Raw genomic sequence first — 19,977 nt, forward strand, 5'->3', positions numbered from 1 at the left:
CTTTTGGCTCTAATTTCCTGTGATCCATGATCCATAAAGTTGCTAAGTCCCAAGGCCAACCTGTTCCTGAATCTCAGACAGAATGTGGACCTCCAGACTCAGCCTCATAGCCTGCAGGCCCTGCCCTTCCTCAGGCAGAACAAACTCTGCTCTGCCAAAGGCACACGGGGTCCCATGGAGCTGTGGGAGCCGTCCTACACCCGCGCTGCTTGTCACCTGTCGGGCCTTTACCGCAGTCACCATTAAATCCGCTAGCTGGTTCAGCTGCTTCCCTTCCCAGCCACCACCTCACTGGGGCCGGTTCCCTGAGAGCCATTCTGGCTCCCCTCTGCACAGGGCGCCCTCCACGTCCTCCACAGCCCTGTCTCCACCTCTGCCTTCCCCGTCTTCAGGCGGAGGGGAAAGAGAGCGCGAAGCATACGCTGTCAACTCCCCGAGAACATTCTTACTGCTGTGTCCACCTGGGCCAGCTGCTGGGTTACTTAACGGCTGCCTTTTCTCTCCAGACCTTCCTCCATGTTTATGGACAATAATGTTCTCTGTTTTTGAATAAGCAAGATGGCAGGGGCTATAGCTTTTATTGGCTTTATCCCGTATCCAGCACATTCTCATACACGTCTTGTAAAACATATGCTTTTCTGAAAGTCAAGAACTGCTAAAAAAATAAAAGAGGGAGACTTTAAGTCTAAAGACACCCCCTCCTTCCACTTCCATTTGTCTAAGACACTTTCTCTTAAGAATATTAACAAGTAGGGCCTGGTACCCCTAATGTCTACAGTCTTAAAATTTTTTTCTCTAGAATCTAGATAATAATGAAAATAATAGCTACCAGGAATTAGCTTACCACGCGCCAGTCCTATTCTAACTGTCATGGTGCACTGTTAGATGCTATTATAAACCCTCTTAAACAGATGAAGAAACAGAGCAACCAAATAACTTGCCCAATGTCAGACAGAAGTTTGGCTCCAAAGCAATGCTCTTCACCCACACATTATCCTAATGCCCCAATTTAAAATTTTGTAGTTAAAATTTTACACAGAGAATAGGTCTGGGCAGAAGGAAGAGGATCTAATGAAAAGAAAATACTGGAAAGTGACCTAAATAGTATTCTTGGCCATTTCCTGAGCCTCCATAAAAGATTACTGACAAAACAAATCTTGATTCAATGTCATCTGGGAAACTAAAATAACTTAGGAAACTGATGTTTTAACTCCAAGTCTTATTTATTAAACTTGTAAAACGCCTGGAAAACATTGAAAAGTAATCATTACTTTTATCTTAAAAAAACCCCAAAAAACCCTGTAACTTAGACTTCGAAATAGATGGCAATATATTCCGGTAAAAGTTCCCGGTCTCCTAGCCATTAGGCCATCTAGATAAATGTAATGAATCCAACATTCTGAATTCATCACACAGAAGAGATGCTAATATAACTGAGAGAAATGTACAGAGAGAAGGCCTGCCTCCTCCTCTGCTGGCTTAGAGAACAGTTACAATGCAGCTGCACGTACGAAACAGCAGTACCATTCTGTGCTGTGTGATGTCTATACCAGGGCGTGTGTGTGTGTGTGTGTGTGTGTGTGTGTGTGTGTGTGTGTGTGTGTGAACCACATGCATGACTAGCTTGAAAGTCTGACTGCAGATGTCTGGGTGTTAAAGTATATTCTTTCAGGGAACAGCTCAGTCAACATTATATTTAACACCCTTTGCCTAAGAAATACACGGCTCCTAAGTTAACAGAGAAGATGTTCTAGTTTATGGCCTTCTATCCATTCTAGGGACTCCCTCCCACCCCTCCCTTAAGAAATGCGGGATGTTTATTAGACAACAAATTGGATAAAAATCCCTGGCCCCAGTTCATGTACTTGTAACAGACAGGAACCGGGATGTCTCATTAGAGTTGGTGTATCCCCCTGCCAAGAGGAAATGACTATGTGGATAACTGCTTAGGGGGATGGCGTTTAAAAGCATGGAGTGAAAATAAAAATTTCAAGTATTTACCAGTCTCACCTGTCAAGACCAAACCCATACCTATAAGCCTGTGTCTGTATTGGTTTCCCTCACTCAGAATTGGTATGTGGGTAATAAGTTGATTACTGAATAAATTGTCACTGAAACTAGGACATTTAAATGCAAAAAAGTGTCAATATGAGTCATTAAAAACACCAACTGAAACGTGATTATATATTCCACAGGGAAAATTTCAGAGCAAAGGATTAGATTAAAAGAAGGAAACTCATTGAATTAATATGAGAACATGAAAGACAAAAAAGTGGAGAAAGCTTAAACAATTAAAAATGATATAAAAAAATGATACACACATCTAGTTCCTTGATACAGATGTCAAAAATTAAGAGTTAATTGCAGAAAACAAAGACTAAACTCCAGCAGTCAAGGACGGAATAAGGTCTAAGAATTCAGCCACCATACCCAGCATGGGTTCTACTAAAGAAAAACGAGGGTGTGTAATAACAGCAGCTTGAGTATATTTACTACATTCTAGGTACTATTCAAAGTACTTTACGTCTATTAACTTAGTTACTGCAGGTGCTTATCAAGCCCGTCATGGACGAGGAAACTCAGGTGCCCAGAAGGTCACCACAAAGTAACCTGGGAACCAGTACGTGGCAGAGCTGGGATTTGGGTCCAGGACCCATGCTGGAAACCACCATACACAGACCCTTGGGGACCAGGATGCTGGCACTGCCCGCACCTGTGAAAGCATCTCGTTGTACAAACGGAGGCCCAATCGCACTGCTCTAATGGTGTTTCCTGCTTCCCACTGGCTGCTTTTGCAACATTCTCGTTACCTTTCACATCCGCCTCGAAAGTACCCTGGGTCACTGGGCTACCAGGAAGGGCGCCACCACGGCTTAATGACAAACGAGCATTTGTCTGGTTCTTGAATACACCGCTGTTACCAGCAAATAACTTCCTAAAACAATATTCTCTTACGAACTGTAATATTTTCTTGACGGGCCCAAAGAATGAAACACTACATAACAGGAACACCAGAATTGTGTCAAGATACATAAACAAGCAGTTTTAATAAGCAAAATTCCATCCTATTAATTAGCAGATGACCATTGTGAAAAGAATCTGAGACTATTTCGGATTAGCAAATTAAATGTTAAAATAACAGATGCTGAATCTGATGAATGTTAAAGTTCCTTCAAACTCAGAGATTCTGGGATTTTCTTGTGAAGTCATAACGTCTGGTGCTTTAGCTGATGCACCTAAACAGACTACGGGAAGGTGTGCCACGACGCCACGAAATAGTATCAGGCAGTTCTCCCATTACACGTAAAAACAAATGACTGTCTCTTACATGACGCCAGCCACGTGACCTGGCTGTGTAGTGCGGGGAGGAAGGTGGATAAATCCCTACAAGCCTCAAGGCTGAACAGGAGTTACAGGACGCCCAGCCCATCACCAGGAGACAGCACTGGGCTTCCTTTCATAGGTGCACAGTGCCCTCTACTGGTTCAAATGTAGAATCTCGAAAGGCAACTTGCTCCGTAAGGGAATTTTCAGAGGCACAACGAAGAATATTGAAATCTTTTAAAATTTTTAATTAAAAAAATTCCATGCTCTACTAGTATTAAACATTCCAATTAAAATAAACCAGATATATAATATCACAGAATGGAAAGAACTAAACAGCACTTAATAAAATTAATCTAGCTGGTGACATCAAGAACAGAGTACGTGTCGAGGCATCAAAACTATTATAAAAAAATAACCTTTTTGGAAATACCTCAAATATACCCCAAAAGTTACCAAAGGCACTAATTATAGAACAAGAATTATGTACTAAAATTCTTAAATGCTTTGAAACTTTCTGTTGTGAAATATTAAGTGGCCCCCTTCTCATAAATATTCTATGTTGTTTTCAAAATAATATTTAAAATTTGGGGGTTTTTCTTTGAAAATTTGAAATTTTCATGACAAACATGTATTATTTTAAAAACAAAACAGAAAAATAACTGTGAGATAAACGCTAGTTTGAATGACAAAACATAACAACAGGTCTGTGGAAAGTAGAAAGGAAATGGGTATGAGACATTTTCACAACAAAAAACTAAACAGGATAGAGTACCTAACACTTGGGGGTGAGGGGGTGGTCAAATGAGTACTTTGATAAATTTGTCAAAATAAATTAATGTTTGAAAAAAATAAACAATGACCGAGTTGGGTAAAGTGCCAGGACTCCTAAAAGGAAACAAACATTTACGTGAGAGGTGCTGAGGGTGGGAGCGTTACGTTTTAGAAAGTATTTTCTACTCCCACAGTCATCGTCACACATTCCTTTTCTTATTTGTTTGCTTTATTCCGTGCTTTGCTCCCAATGTTAACACTCCAAGAATCAGCTTGGAGCAAAACGATATGCTCCCTCACCTGTGGAAGCTTTGTTGACACATCCCCGAAGCATAGGCCATGTGATTACACAGGTTGAGCCATTTGTACAAGTCCTCAAGGCACCCGATGACAGACTGTGCTCAGGACAGAATTCTCTACGGGGATTAAAAGGCAGTAAAAACAGTTTGGAAAACAGCCACAATTCAGCACACATCACATTGCTTTAACGGGATCAAATTTTAATGCTCCTCGATGCTATAATTGACATCCTTTTCTCTTGTAATTTTTGAAAGTATTACAGGGGGGAAAAAACAACAAACAGCAAAAGCAACTATGCGATCTAGTACTAAATTCCACAATATAAATTCTCAGTTTAAACTCGTCTAGGTAGAGAGGTACTGGGATAAAGCAATCAGGAGGAAGACAACAACGGGACAGAGCTAAGACTAAAAACGACTCAAATGGGCCACTGAGCGGTCTGGGGTGGAAGGCCAAGAATTGAATTTGGACTTGTGGTCCTTTATCAGTCATTCGTTTCAGTTTAGATTTTTCTCTGTATAAAAATGTGTGTGTGACAGTGACAGCGCATGGGGGGGTGGAGGTGGGAGTGGTGGCAGCTTTTTTTTTTTTTATTCCTGAAAGATGTTGGTGTAGATGAATTTAAAACTGGAGAGAGGAAAGCAGAAAAGAAAGCTGCAGAAAAGAAAATACCACTCATTTTACAGTATCACCTAAGGCTGACGATGTATTTTACAGATTACATTCCCAAAGTGTGTGTGGGTACCTTACAAATTATATGCAAATCTATACATGTAAAGGAAGGGGGAAAAAAAAAAACCCAAACCATTCACTGAGTTCTGACTGACCTTAAAAACATGATCAACTTTATCAGCAATGAGAATAATTTTACAATACAGACGTTTTTGTGGCTGTAATTATTACTATCAATTCATTTCCACTTTCAAAGATTTATCAGTTTGGGAGAGTAAAACAGTAACATTCCTCATCTTCGTCAAATGGGTAGTGAAGCTGATTATCAAATGATTAGTAAAGAATTTGCCCCTCATGAGTATTCATCAGTCAGAATTGTGTACCCGGTTAAACCATCGGGCAATGGCAAGGTTCTGTTGGAGAATACAAAATGAGAGAAACGTTAATAACTCTCTAAGTCCCTTATGATTTCTTTTTAATTTTAAAAAATGACAGTGTACTCCAAAGAGGATGCACCTAGCACCATATATAGTAGAAATAACTGACAATCCTGAAGATATGAAGACTCATACTGTAAAAGAGTTCAAAATGCTATATTCAGCAAAATGCTTTAATGTTACTGCAACCAAATGGAAATGAAGATGTCTCATTTTTTAAGCAGAGGCTTTTCTCATCTATTTTAATAACTAACAGCACAGCACAACCTTATAGATTTGAAAATCAAATGATCTTTGGAAAGCTCATAACTGCAAAAACAGAATACTAATTGTTGCTATGGCTAATGACTTTTTTTTACTTTGTAGTAATGCTGTGTCATAAGCATTTTATTTTTTTGACAGCTAACTGGAATTTCAAAATCCTCCTTTTTCTACTTGGAAACTTACTGATGAAGACTTTTATGGAGGCTTTAACACCCACCTTGAGAGGATCTAGTTAGCTACCTGCCGTATTTCCCCATATATAAGACGCACCCTTTTTTGAAAATTTTGGGTTCTAAAAACTGGTTGAGTCTTATACAGTGGTTGTAGTTTTTCTACTTGCATTTCCCGCTGAGGACGAGGCAATATATGAAGACTGTGATTCATCATCAGACACAGATGAGGACAAGCTAATGGCTGAGAGTTTTGACAGTGATGAGTTGTATGCATTTCATGATGAATAAAACTTGAGTCCAATAACTTTATGGAATACGTTTTTTTTTTTTTTCAAATTTCGGGCCCCCAAATTAAGGTGCGTCTTATACATGGGAGCATCTTATACATGGGGAAATACGGTATTTATTCCTCATTTAAATATACAACTAACTTGCAAACTAAACAACTGTATGGTCCGCATCCAACTAACTGTACTATATGGTTCCATGAATGAGTCTGCATTATGATGGAGTCTTGAAACACTGTTAACTACAAAATCATTTCTCTTTTAAAAAAACATACATTTTTAGGCCAATCCAAATTAAAAATTCATCCAGGAGCTACATAGAAAAAAAACGGTGAAGTCAGGAAGAGACCCGCCTTGTTAAAAGGCTTTTCTTAAGAAAGAAGATGGAATGCACATTTCCATCTTAGTGGATAATCAATCCATTATTGCTGCTTATATGCATCTTCTTAAACAAATAAAGCTCTTGGGTCTCACAGGTTAATTAGAATATGGGGAAACTGCTTGTTCCTACTGTTGCTCTTCTCACATAACAAACAAGAGGTTCTCCTTTAAGTACATTAGAAACATTTTCATATCAATGTTACCAGGAAACTAGAATGAAAAGTAGCCTGCTATATAAGTTCCAGTCATGAGGAATAAATATTTCTGAATTCCATGCCTAACTCCACCTAAACTGAATATAAAGAAATCCATTTATCTGTTAAGTCTCAGTGAAGTAATAAAAGTCTTCTCTCCCTTCCAAAATACACAGTGTTCTGGAATTCGTTTCGACTTATAAAAAAAAAAAAAAGGCTGGCTAGTTAAGTTACTAGAACATAAAAATGCAAGTTCCATAGTCATTACATCCCACTCTGAGGAAGAGCCTAATGATTACAAGGGATTTGCAATAAGCACTCCAACAGGTGGAACAGGAATCCTTCAACTCCAGTCACTGGTAACACTGACTTTACCACACAGAAGGAATTTGACTTAATGCGATTTGACAGATTAAACACAAATACCCCCAGATGGGCTGCCCATTGATAGTGTTCAACCCTTCAAAGGCGGAGCTGTTTGCTTTACTATGCAACAAGAAACTGACTGCACTATAAGAAAAAGCACAAAACTGGACCAAATCCACCAGATTATTTAATATTCTTTAGGCTTCCACCTGAGAATAGATGCCACATATAAGATGGTCTACCGGGAAATGTCCCACCAAGAAAGAGCCTAATACACAGAAATGAAATCTATGGCTATCTCCTAGAATAATTCCATAGAAAATTATAATTCTTTAATCACTGGTTCTCAAAATTTAGTATGCATATAAATAACCTGAATTTGCTGGTTAAAGATGCCAGTTTCCCCATCTACTCCCAAAGCTTTTAGCTCCACTGGGTGTTGGAGGGGCTGCACTTGAAACAAACCCTTTGGGTATTCTCATTCAGGTTCACACTTTGAGAAACACTGTCTTACAAAGTGAGACATCCTTATAGGTGATCTCTTCCATGGTGTGATTCTGCTGGGCAGTGTGCCCTGTCCAAAACTGTGAATTCTCTGCCATCTCGTCATTAATCTCCAATGAACTTTTGCCAAGGAAAGCTGTTTATAAAAATCACTTATTGAAGTGAGTTTTAAAGAGGTTATCCCTAAAATCACTAACTCAATAACAGCTATTTTCTAGCATCTGTTGAGGATAGGGGAAATAAAAAGAGACATACGGGCAGCCGGTTAGCTCAGGTGGTTAGAGCGCAGGCTCATAACACCAAGGTTGCCGGTTCGAGTCCCACACGGGCTAAGGAGCTGCGCCCTCCACAACTAGATTGAAACAACTACTTGACTTGGAGCTGATGTGTACTGGAAAAATACAGTTCAATAAAATTTCTTAAAAAAAAAAAGATAAGAGGAAAAAGTGAAAAAAAAGGGCAAAAGGAAGGTAAACAACCTGTTTCCAATAATTCTGCCTTATGTGTCACATAAAAGTGTAAAAGGGCATTACGGGGCAAACCTCTCCACCCCCTTTCTCCTACCTAGCCTACGTAAAACTTCCAAATTAGTGTCTCCTTAAACACCAATTCATTCAATCATTTTTCAGTTTGAGAACCTACCCTAAGTGGCTTCCCGCTGTCTGATGAAATATTTCTCAGCTGACACCAAACAGTCTGTGGAACGTAACCCATCTAACCACATGTCCCCTTAGCCATAACCTTGGCAGTTCCAGCCAAATGCATTTTATATCTCAACCTCCGAAGAGTTCATTCACCCTTTCGCTTGCTCACACCGGTGCTCAGGCTGGGTCCATACCTTCCTGGAATACCTTTGACCCTTTCCCCACCTTAGGCAATCCTTCAGGGCCTCCCCGCAACACCGTTTCCATCACAGCTGCAGTCACTGCTACGTCCCTTTATGATGACATTTCACATCTTCACCAAACACTGAAACGCTACATTCAACCATGTTTTATTACACTGTTCTTTAGTATTCCACCCCCTCTCCCCAAATAACTTTCCAAGGTCCGTGAAGGCAATAACATTGAATTTCTTGATATTTCCATCTCAACCCAGACTCCCACTCAAACAAAATGCCAGTCATATAGAATCAGCTTGATAATAGCTACCATAATGCATGCATTTATTTACTATCAAACTGTATCCCAATGAATACCTGTAAATTATTTTTAAATATCTGGGTAACCAGTATACATCAAGCACTGTTCATTCCCAGGCACGGGGGCTATGCCTAATAAACTGTCTTTGTCCTCAACTATCTCTCATGTGAGTCCTTAAAACTATCCATTTTTTTTTCTGCTACCAGCATTACATGAAGCTCTACAGTACTTGTTTATTACAGATTCTAAAAGTTTTCTACTTGATAAGTAGCTGACACTGACATTACAGCTGACATGAAAAGCTAAGGCATCACCCCCCTCACCCCAGACCAAAAGCACTGAATCTTTTATCAGAGCAACATTTTGAGATGGATTTCAGATGCGGAATTTATTTCCTGTGTGCTCTATTCAGTACCTGGTATATATGAACATAAAATGGTTAGCTTTTAATAAATTTGATTTTATAAGCTCCAAACTGAAGATAGATATGAGGTCTGACAATTAAGTTCGCGAACTTGCCACCATGTATTTACATTGGCAGCACTGTACAAACAGCTCAGTGAGGTTTCATAACCTGGTATATCAGTGTCTCACAGCTGTGTTCGTGTCAACGTGTGACAGTGTTGTTGAGTGGAGTTCATTATTGTTGTGTGATTTAGTGTGCCGTTGCAAGAATGTCTGAGCTTGAACTAGGGCAAAAACAAACATTAAATTTCCTGTTAAACTTGGCAAGAGTGGAAGTGAAATCATGGAGATGTTAGTCCAAGTTTATGGAGATAATGCCATGAAGAAAACGGCAGTGTACAAATGGATTAAACGTTTTTCTGAGGGGTGAAAATGTGTCACTGATGAAGAGAGGTCTGGGTGGCCAGTAAGGAGCAGAACTGACGAAAACATCACAAAACTTCATCGAATTGTGCATCAAAATCATCAGCTCACTGTGAGAAGCACAGCAGACCAAGTAAACATCGATAGAGAAACAGTTAGGAAAATCTTAACTGAAAATCTTGGCATGAGAAAGGTGTGTGCCAAAATGGTCCTGAAGGAGCTCACCGATGAACAAAAGCAAAGGAGAGTTGAAGTTTGCCAAGACCTTTTGGAGAGAAAAGACGGTGTTTTGGGCCATGTTATCACTGGTGATGAAACATGGATGTACCAATACGACCCTGAAACAAAGTGTCAAAGTGCACAATGGAAGTCTGGCAATTCTCCACGACCAAAACAGTTCCATCAGTCCAAAGCAAGAGGCTAACAATGTTGCTAACCTTTTTTGATCACAGGCATTATTCATTATGAGTTTGTACCAGCTGAACAAACAGTTAACCAAGCATACTATTTGGAAGTGCTAAAGGCTGCATGAAAAAGTTAGACAACCTGAACTTTTCACCGACAATTCATGGCTCTTGTGTCACGACAATGCACCAGCTGACACGGCACTGTCTGTGAGGGAGTTTTTAGCCAGTAAACAAATAACTGTATTGGAACACCCTCCCTACTCACCTGATCTGGCCCCCAATGACGTCTTTCTTTACCCAAAGAGAAAGGGAATATTGAAAGGAAGACATTTTAATGACATTCAGGACATTAAGAGTAATACGATGACAGCTCTGATGGCCATTCCAGAAAAAGTTCCAAAATTGATTTGAAGGGTAGACTAGGCGCTGGCATTGGTGCATAGCTTCCCAAGGGGAGTACTTTGAAGGTGACCATAGTGATATTCAGCAGTGAGGTGTGTAGCACTTTTTCTAGGATCAGTGCATGAACGTAATTGTCAGATCTCATATAATCTGCCACCATGAAAGATTTCTATGATTATCTTTTCCTGAATTAATAAAAAAATCAGGACTATGGCAAGTAAAGACTAAGGATGACTAACTCTTACTAGACTTGGTCTTTATTATCTTCTAAATTGAGGTAAAACATATACAATGCAAAATTTACCATTCTGGTGGCATTTATTTATTAAAACTTAGAATATTATAATACTAACTAAAAACACGGATTCTTGGGCTGGCCGAGTGGCATGCTGGCTAAGAGTTGGCTTGGGAGTGTGAGCTCTGAGCAGCAGGTCCCTGGTTCAGATCCCACATGGGCCAGTGATGCTGCGCCCTCTACAGCTAAGATGGTGAACAACAGCTCGACCTGGAGCTGGGCTGCCGTGACTGGCCAGCAACGGCGTGGGCTGCAGTGGGCTGCCGTGAGCGGCCGTCCAGAGGCCAGCAACCGATCTGCCTCAGCCAGGAAGAGCGCAATGATAATACCAACATGGGCCAGTGAAATGACGTCCTCCACAACTAGACTGAAGAACAAAAGGATAGCAACTTGTCTGTTCCCCTTCCCCGATTCCTCAATAAAGTCTTTAAAATAAGAAAAAAAAAACAAAAAACCAATGGGATTCTTTCCTGAAAACAAAATCCTACAGTTAACATCTGAATTTGGAAACCAGTGTTAGCAAATATCTTTTTCACATTTCATTATAAACACTGCTACTGCTGATAAAAATCATTACAATATGGTTTTAGTGGATAAATTACTGGTCTTGCAAGTATGAAATAAAATGTTATACATCCTAGACTTTCTGCATTATTTTCCTAAAACTCACAAATGGTTCCTAATAATTATAGTAGGCGCTAATCTTTACAGGGAGCTTATTACATATCAGGTGCTGCCTAAGTGCTTTACGTGCCATTACTGATTTTTATTTTCTTATTGAGGTGTGATTCACATGCCGTAACAGTCCCGCTCTTCAAGTGTACAGTTTAGGAGTTTTAAGCATAGTCATGAGGTTGTGCAACCATTACCACAATTTCAGAACATTCTCACCCCCAAGAAGAAACCATGCAGCATTAGCAGCTCCCCTCCCCCACTTCCCCTCAGACCCTGGCAACCAGCCACTAACCTCCCGTGCCTATTCCAGGCATTTCATAGAAATAAATCATACAATATGTGATCTTTTGTGTCTGGCTTCTTTTACTTAGCAGAATATTTTCCAGGTTCAATCATGCTGTTGTATTAGTACCATGCATTCATTACTTTTTAAGACCTCAAAGCAAACACTTGAGCTAGGTACAGTAATTGGCCCAGCTTTACCAAAACAAACAAACAAACAAACAAAAACCCCACACACACACACACCAAAAAAAAACAAAACAAACAAAAAAACCACCACACACACACACACACACACACACACACACAAAAGGAAGATTGAGAGATAAAGCAACTTGCCCTTTTTGAGTCTTTCTGAACTCAGATTTGTTTCATTACATTTCTATGGAGGTGTATAAACTGTGAATACTATGTGAATTCCACACAAACACTAAATGGAGTAAAGTATATATTTTAAAGAGAAGTTGCTCCCTAGGTCTGTCACCATAAGTGAAGTCATAATCTCTCTACGTTGTGTCTAGTGTAAAAATACAGTCGAGGATCTGTATGATGCTTTCAAATTCTAAATTGAAATTGTTTTTAAAAACATTCAGGGGTTATTCACTTTTTCTTCAACTGTGATTTGGTTCCCAATTTTTCACAATAATTACTACAATTACTATAATGGATCTCTATATATTGTAGAAACACGGCTTCATATCATTCAATATACAGTGAATTGAACAGGCAACAGTAATATTTCATATTGTGAAAACCAGGATTTACTTACATATCTGTAAGCCCAATTTGTTTTTACTGCAACAAATCAGAAAATAAGAAACATCATTATGGTAATAGAACTTTTTTTAAAAGGTCTCTGACAGGCACACAGGAGAACACTTCTGGGATGAATTATAAGTGAACTCTTGGCAAACCGGCTGGGAACGGTCAAACACTTCCACTCACTGTCAATTTGCCAGCAGTAGTCAGTAGAGAACCTTTTTGGTCTTTTTGTTATTTTTGCAGATTTATTCAAAATATCTGTCAGCATGTTGGTGTGTGTGTGTCTGCCATAAGTAGTAATGCAGATGGAAATGGAAGTTACAGTATAAAATACGCTAAACAGGCTGTATTGAAAAATATATGTCAAGCTACTCAGAAAAACAAATGGCCAATATAAAGGCCTGAAGGAGGGATTTAAAGCACATTGTTGAATATGTTTAATCTAATCAAACGTTGTTAACTTTAATCAGAAATAACATTGTAAAGATGGCTCTCTAAAAGTGTTGTCTTAAAACTGCACTAAAGTTGACTTGAAAACTTTAGGGTTTTTTTAATAAAAGTCTTAAAAAGAGAAATTGCCATCTCAGGGTTTATACTAACAAGAATCTAAATCGTTCGAGCATTATAGCTCTTTAATGGACAATTATGCACGGTGAGAGGCGTTTTAGAAAACATTTCCTATAGTGGAGGAGAGGATTTTGAATCAGGAAATTGCTAAGGCCAACAGCCCACTTTCTGGTCCTATGCTAGCAGCGCTCCCTGTTCTAGAATAGTGCGATACAACAGAACTTTCTGGAAACGCCCCATGTGTGCGCCGTCCAATCCGGCAACCACAAGCCACAGGTGGAGTATTTCGATGGGGACGGTGTGACTGAGGAACACATTTTTAATTTTTCATAAATGTAAACAGCCACATGTGACGAGGGGATTCCTTGCTAGACAGAGCAGACCTTGAATGATGAAAGAGGCAGCGTATATACCGTTAAGACGGCCGCACCACTCACGTTCTGGAAACTTATAAAAACTGAACGTGGAAGAGGCTGGGGTTATTCGTATTAAAGGAAGAGGGGGGACAATAAGGGAAAATAAACTTTCAAAGAAACCTAAACTTGACCTTTTAGAGTTGCTTCCTTCAAAGCACGCGCAGGCTATGAGAACAAACAGAAGAAAAGAGGGGCAGAAGCCACTAAGCCGAAGGAAAGAGTGTGTGTCTGTAATTCCACAGCAACTGCCACTTAGCAGCAGTAGCAAGCTAAGAGTTATTAAGCAACCATCCTGGCTTAGGTAGTGGACTAAGCACTGAACATGTATTTTCACTTAATCCTCAAACCAAGCCTTCCAGAGAGATATATTATCTTCATTTTATAGATAAGGATATTGAAGCTGTAGGGAGGGAAGCTGCTGAAGTAACAAGGCAACACGGAAACCTAACTGAAATCAGCACCTGGACCGTCCCTCCCAGTCCCAGCTGCATCCTGTGGAGCCCTCTGTTAGAGCAGCTCGCACGTTCGATGGACATCGCTTCCTGGCTGTCTCCCCCTTGGAAGGCAAAGCCCTGGAAGGCAGGGGCTGTGTTCTGCCGATTCCTTCCACCAACACCTTTTATCTATCAAGTACTTGAAATATATAAGTTCCTCAATAAGTGTTTGCTCAATGTACTGTAAATTCGTTTCTCCGTTCCCATGATAGACCCATGTGGGAACACACTTTCTTCAATTCTCACCACTCAAGCATTTCTACTGGAGCTTTAGAATCAAGTTTAAAGCTGAGCATTTAAAATAAAGCTTTGTGAACTGTTTCAAAGCATCTGGCAAGAAACTTGAAACTTCAATGTCTGCTCAAAACATTTAACTTTGAGCTGTCGTCTTTTTTTTTTTCAGACCCATTAATCAACCAAACCCAAAAAAAAAAAATCAGATTTCTCATATTTTGGAGGACATTTGAAACCCTGCATTTATTACACAAAAGTTGTGCTGTAACAGCATTCACTTCATATATGTTCATCTGAAAAGCACAGCGGAGCCATACAGGTTACAGTAATGTTAAAGCAAGAGAGCCTCAATAGTTTCCAATCTTTGCATCTCATTTATCAATGGCTTCTTTTGAACCTTTCATATTTTATTAAATTATATTCACTCCCTATGTAGGCATAATGCCAGTATCTCCTGGTAAAGTGAGGCCAAGATAAACTTCGTGACACACCGTCCACCCCCAAATCAGGAAGGGCCGAAAGAAGTCTGGGAAGTTGAGCCCCCAATCCAAATCCATAGCCCGTGTCCCGGATTTAATGAAATTAAATCTATAGACTAAATAAGAATATTCATTGAGAAGTGCGCTCAAGGCTCTTGCTACAAACATTATCAGAGGCAGAATCACATAACACTCTTCAACACACCAAGAAGCATGTTGAGTGAAATGTGGCCTCCCCTTCCTTGTCAGAACAGTATCCCATTGGGTTTCTGGTAACGGCTGTCTCATGAGAAACATAACTTTAAACAACATGTAACACGCTATTAAATTTACCCTTGCCTTGAAACGTCCATTTACTCTTTCCCTTCTTGCCATTAAGCCTATTTATAAAAGTACCTGATCTTTATTCTGATCTTTACAAACATTGAAATTATTGTGTGTGTGTGTGTGTGTGTGTGTTCCATTTGAACATATGAAAACCCACATTTGTTGGGGAAAAGAGAAATGAATTCGCACCATTTCTCAAATGTCGTTCCTACAAATCCCCTGAGGGTCTTATAAAGACGCACATCTTGATTTGGTTTGTTAGACACTGAGATTTTGCCTTTCTAACAAGCTTCCAAGTGTGATGCTTAGGTTGCCGGTCTAAGGCTTTGTGGAGCTAAGGAATTTTTCCAGACCTCAGCGATTTTTTGACTCTTTTAATTCCTTTTTAATGTTCATTTATGCTTTCAGCAAATTTGACTAAATGTGTTATGAGTCAGGGATTTCTCTAGCAGAGGTGAGATCGGGTCTCAGTCCTCACAGGGCGAACGTGTCCACAAGTCATTGCATTAACCCATAAAGGAAGGACCGCAACACAGGTAGGTGTGCAGTGAGGTCCGCTGCTTCCGGGAGAGAAAAGGCTACAGCTACAGCTGTCGCCCGAGGTCCTGACCACCAATGGAGCCTGCCTAGTGGAGGACAGGAGGCGGCGGCGCCCGCAGAACTCACACAAGACACGGAGTAACGGCGTCGGGAGGAGCTGCAGGCTGTGTCTAATTGCTGGAACACAGGATGTTTACGGGAGACATCAGACAGGAGACCGGGAAGCACAGCAGTTAGCACATCGAGTCCAGCATGTCACTGGGGACCTTACAAGGAGCACCGTCACTGGATTGGTGACGTCAAAAGTAGACTACGGTGGGGCCGGCCGACTGGCTCGGTTGGTTAAGAGCTCGCTCAAGGGTGCAAGCTCTGAGCAACAGGGTCGCCCGTTCGATTCCTGGCCCGAGCTGAGCTGCCAACAGGTGGCAGGATGGCTCAACTAAAAAAATAACAACAAAAAAACAAAAGTAGACTACAGTGTACTGAGGGGGGGGGGGGAAGGAAAAAGAATTGAGACAAACGAAAACACACTTTCTAAAGATCTTGCTATGAAGGATTAGAGACCAATAACTAGAAAAGGACAAAAGGTCAAGGGCAAGCTTTTACTTTTTTGTAAGTGCCAGACTTAAGCACATTAGTAGGAAAACATGAGGTCAGAGAAGAAGGAAAGGTTAAAAATACAGGAAAGAGATGAGGGGTGACACTTCTTCCTAAGACTAGAGAGCGGCTTCCCAGCAGCCCAGCTTCTGTCTTCTTCGCCAGGGGCTGCCCTGGGCATCGTAGGATGCTTAGCAAGCACCCCTGCTCCCAACCCTCGCTTGGGTACCAGCAGCATTCCCAAGCCTGTCTCCGATGGAACAGCCAAAAATGCCTCCAGACATTGCCAAACGTCCCCTGGGGGAAAAAGGGAGGCACAATCTCCCAGGCTGAGAGCAACTGGCCTAGAGGCAGAGACCAGGTAATCAGAAGCTTAAAGATGCTGCTAAAACAAAGTGCTTTTCTTCTACCAGCTGGACCAGAAAAGGGAAGTCCTCTGCTAGAGGGGAGAAGAAAGTATGTTTTGCGGTCAGTGGGAAAGTTGTGGACCGATTCTGTGAACGAGAGAGGCACATAACTAGGGAAAGCAAAGCCGTCTGGGTGTGAGAACTAGTTTCTACTCTCCAAGGCCTAAAAAGCTCCATCTTGCCCCATACGGGCACTCCAGGCGAGAACATCCAAAAGCAACCTGAGCTTGACGAGTACACTGAAGGATCGTTAGCCAAATATTCTCAGCAATTTCAGGAACTGAATCAGCCTGAAAAGTGTCCTCCCTCTAAGAGCAACCATCTTCTTGTTTGCCAGAACAGAAATTTAGGGGTAAAAACTGACTTTTTTCCCTAAATTACAATTTAATCATAACTTAGTAATGTCTTCAATGCGAATGTTTCTATTATTTGTCCCAAATCCTATTCACTACAACCAACACTTGATTTTTAAGACACAAAAGTGAAACAATCTGATATTTTAAATTAGGCATCACCTTTGAAAACCTGTCGTGTCAACGTTCATGCCCAGCTAGGTATAAATCCCCATTACTAATTGTGTTCAGTGTAGAGAAAAAAATTAACATTTATGTTTGGGTCCTGATAGCTTAATTACTGCACACTGCAGAAGTGACCGGTTAGAAGACGTAATTAGCTATCTCACTTAAACTTTCTCTTCTACATACAATCTTTACAACTTGAAAATCCAGTTTCTTTTTTCACAATCTTATCATTTCCTGAAACTGTCCCAGGTGTGCTTGCTCACAGTACAGTCGGGGCATTGGCGTTCATACAAGTGTAACGAGACCAGATGTAATGTAATATCCCCAGTGTCTGTTGACAAAATTACGAAGGACAGTGATCTACAAAGCAATTTATTCCACTTTAAAACTCCCAAAAATATCTATTGCAAAAATAGGAAACTTTGCCCCAGAATTTCTTCTTTTTCCTGGACCCAAAAACTTACTAAAGCACCTTCAGGTGCAGCTAACAGAACTGGATTTGCAATCTTCCTCCTCAAGATATGAAATGCATCTCAACACACTAAAATATGCTAGAAAATGATCCCAGATGTAATAGGCAAAGATTTGCATCTGTGCTAAAAAACCCTCAGAATAAGAGTTTGTTCAAGGGTAGGACCTTTTCTCCACTAGAGAGAAGCCACACATTGGTTATAATCTCACTATGGTTTTCTCTCTTGCTAAACAGAACTCCTTTAGGCTCCACAACCATCTGCAGGTGATCGAATATTGAATGATGAGCGTTTTCAGTATGTTACCAATTCTCTTCCAAAGAAAGAAAACTGAGTTGGATTCACTTTCAGATCTGCTATAGGTTCTGCTCAAAACAAAAAATTACATGAAATTCCATATTCTAACGACCAACGTGAACAATGACATCATTCAAATGTATCTCTAACTGCAACGTGACCCATCTGCTTGAGGCCTCTGACATGATATTAGGAAAAGCCAGTGCACTTTACCCAAAACCTGACTATAAAACAGCATCTAGGGCTACATCAGAGTAAAACAATTTTACTGAAGGAAAACATGTTCATACAGCAATCAGGATTCTCTCTAAAGTTGTTAGGTTATATCTGTTCCTCTCAAAGGAAACAAATATTGCACATAATTTGGAAATATGCTAAAAATTGAGAGAGCATTAGAAGTGTAGTTAAAGAACAGTCTAGACATAATTCAATTACAATTAGCAAATCTAAGGATTTTAATACCTGGCTCACATCTTAGCTACTGATCGAAAACTATGTATCTATTACTGCAAGTAACTAAAACAAATTACTTCAAAGCCAACATTAAGCAACTCAGACTTTACCGGACACTTCAATCAAAGTTCCAAGTTCAGTCAAGTTCCAAAGTGGACTCATTTCTGAAACTGTTTTTCTTAATGGATACAATCTTCCGAGGATGCTCAGCATTAAAAAGTCAGTAAGGCCATGCATCGGTTCCCATGGTCACCCATAATCTTAAAATACATTATTCTAACACACCTGGCTTTCAAAACCATGAAAGCTTGATGTAAAGCTTCCCTTTTTCATTTCAGAAAGAAATTCGGTATATTTAAGTGCTAAAACAATGCTTGCTCTTTTCTTAAACAATCTTTGTATGGACCTCTTGTTTTTCTTTGGGAAATAATACAAGTACACTAGTTCTAATTCCATTCTCTTTTTCTGATTTCTTTTTAGTTCTGTTTCCGTATGAAATTTCCTACTCCAACGTAATTCAATAACAAACAACTGCCCCCTTCACATTTTTTAAAAATAAAATTTTAAGATCTGAAACAAAAATTAACGGGGTTCAAAAGTCATACCTTAGCTTGTTTGTAATAAGGACTTACAAAGAATTATAATAAGAAGATTAAAGTCAACCGGAAACAAATGCTAAAAGAAGTAATTATTCCATTTAACATCTTTCCCTAGAAAGAGCTGAAAATAAGGTCAAAATATAACTAGGGCATTATGACATCTATAAAATTAAGAGCTAGTAACTAACTTTATCAGTTTTTTAAAAATACAAGCATTCAGGAACAGAGCACTTGATTAATTGATTGATTAGATTATGTAAGATGTGACTGCACCTCAGGGAAAGTGAAGGCAGAATATCCGTACGGTGTTAAACAATGGACAGTAACATTACGCAGCAGCACCGTAAGAACTAAAAACCCTACGTGTAAGCTGAGAGGACGACGCTGGAACAGCAGCTGAAGAAAGGCCTGTAATTTTAAATGATGAAATGCTTCAGGACCAGGATGAAGATGGTTTCAGATCGAACGCTGACTGACTAGGAGTGGCTGCCTGGAGACATGTGGAAAATTCGGGGTTTAGCAGGAAAAGCGGCTGGGAAAGATTAATGGTATCCGGTCCTAGTTGTGGGGGTGAAGTGTACGTGTCTCTTGGGGGAGAGAGGAAAATGTTGGTACATGTTCCACATTTTCAAACAGTGCTCTAGATAAAAACTCGAGCGCCAGATCAAGCCCCATTTCTGATGGGTAGTACGATGCTGACTTTCCCCAGGCTCAGGGTGCTACTGTGCAAGTTAGAAGGAAAAAGGATCTTGAAATACATGAGTCCCTCACCTAGGGCTTCAAAGATTTTAAAATGCAGATGAAAACTGTAAGATCAGGGGGTATGCGCAAGTCCGGAGCAAGGAGACCACGCTCTCAGCGGTTCTGCGAGAGGTCAATTCCAGATTATATGATGCTCAGAGAGGAGAGGGATGGAGGAAACATTCCGGAGGCACACAGGCATTGACAGCCTTATTTTCACTGACTAGTTTAAGCTGTAATATTAACGAGGGCCCAAGGATGTATGTCAGGCCTCCTGAGCACGAGCACCAAGAGATTTTCCTTCCTGGGCCGAATTCCAAAATCAGGTACAAGTCTAGGTTTTTGTATTGTTTTGTTTTGTTTTGA

Source organism: Hipposideros armiger, unplaced genomic scaffold (genome assembly GCF_001890085.2).
Source record: "Hipposideros armiger isolate ML-2016 unplaced genomic scaffold, ASM189008v1 scaffold_86, whole genome shotgun sequence".
NCBI classification, from domain to species: domain Eukaryota; kingdom Metazoa; phylum Chordata; class Mammalia; order Chiroptera; family Hipposideridae; genus Hipposideros; species Hipposideros armiger.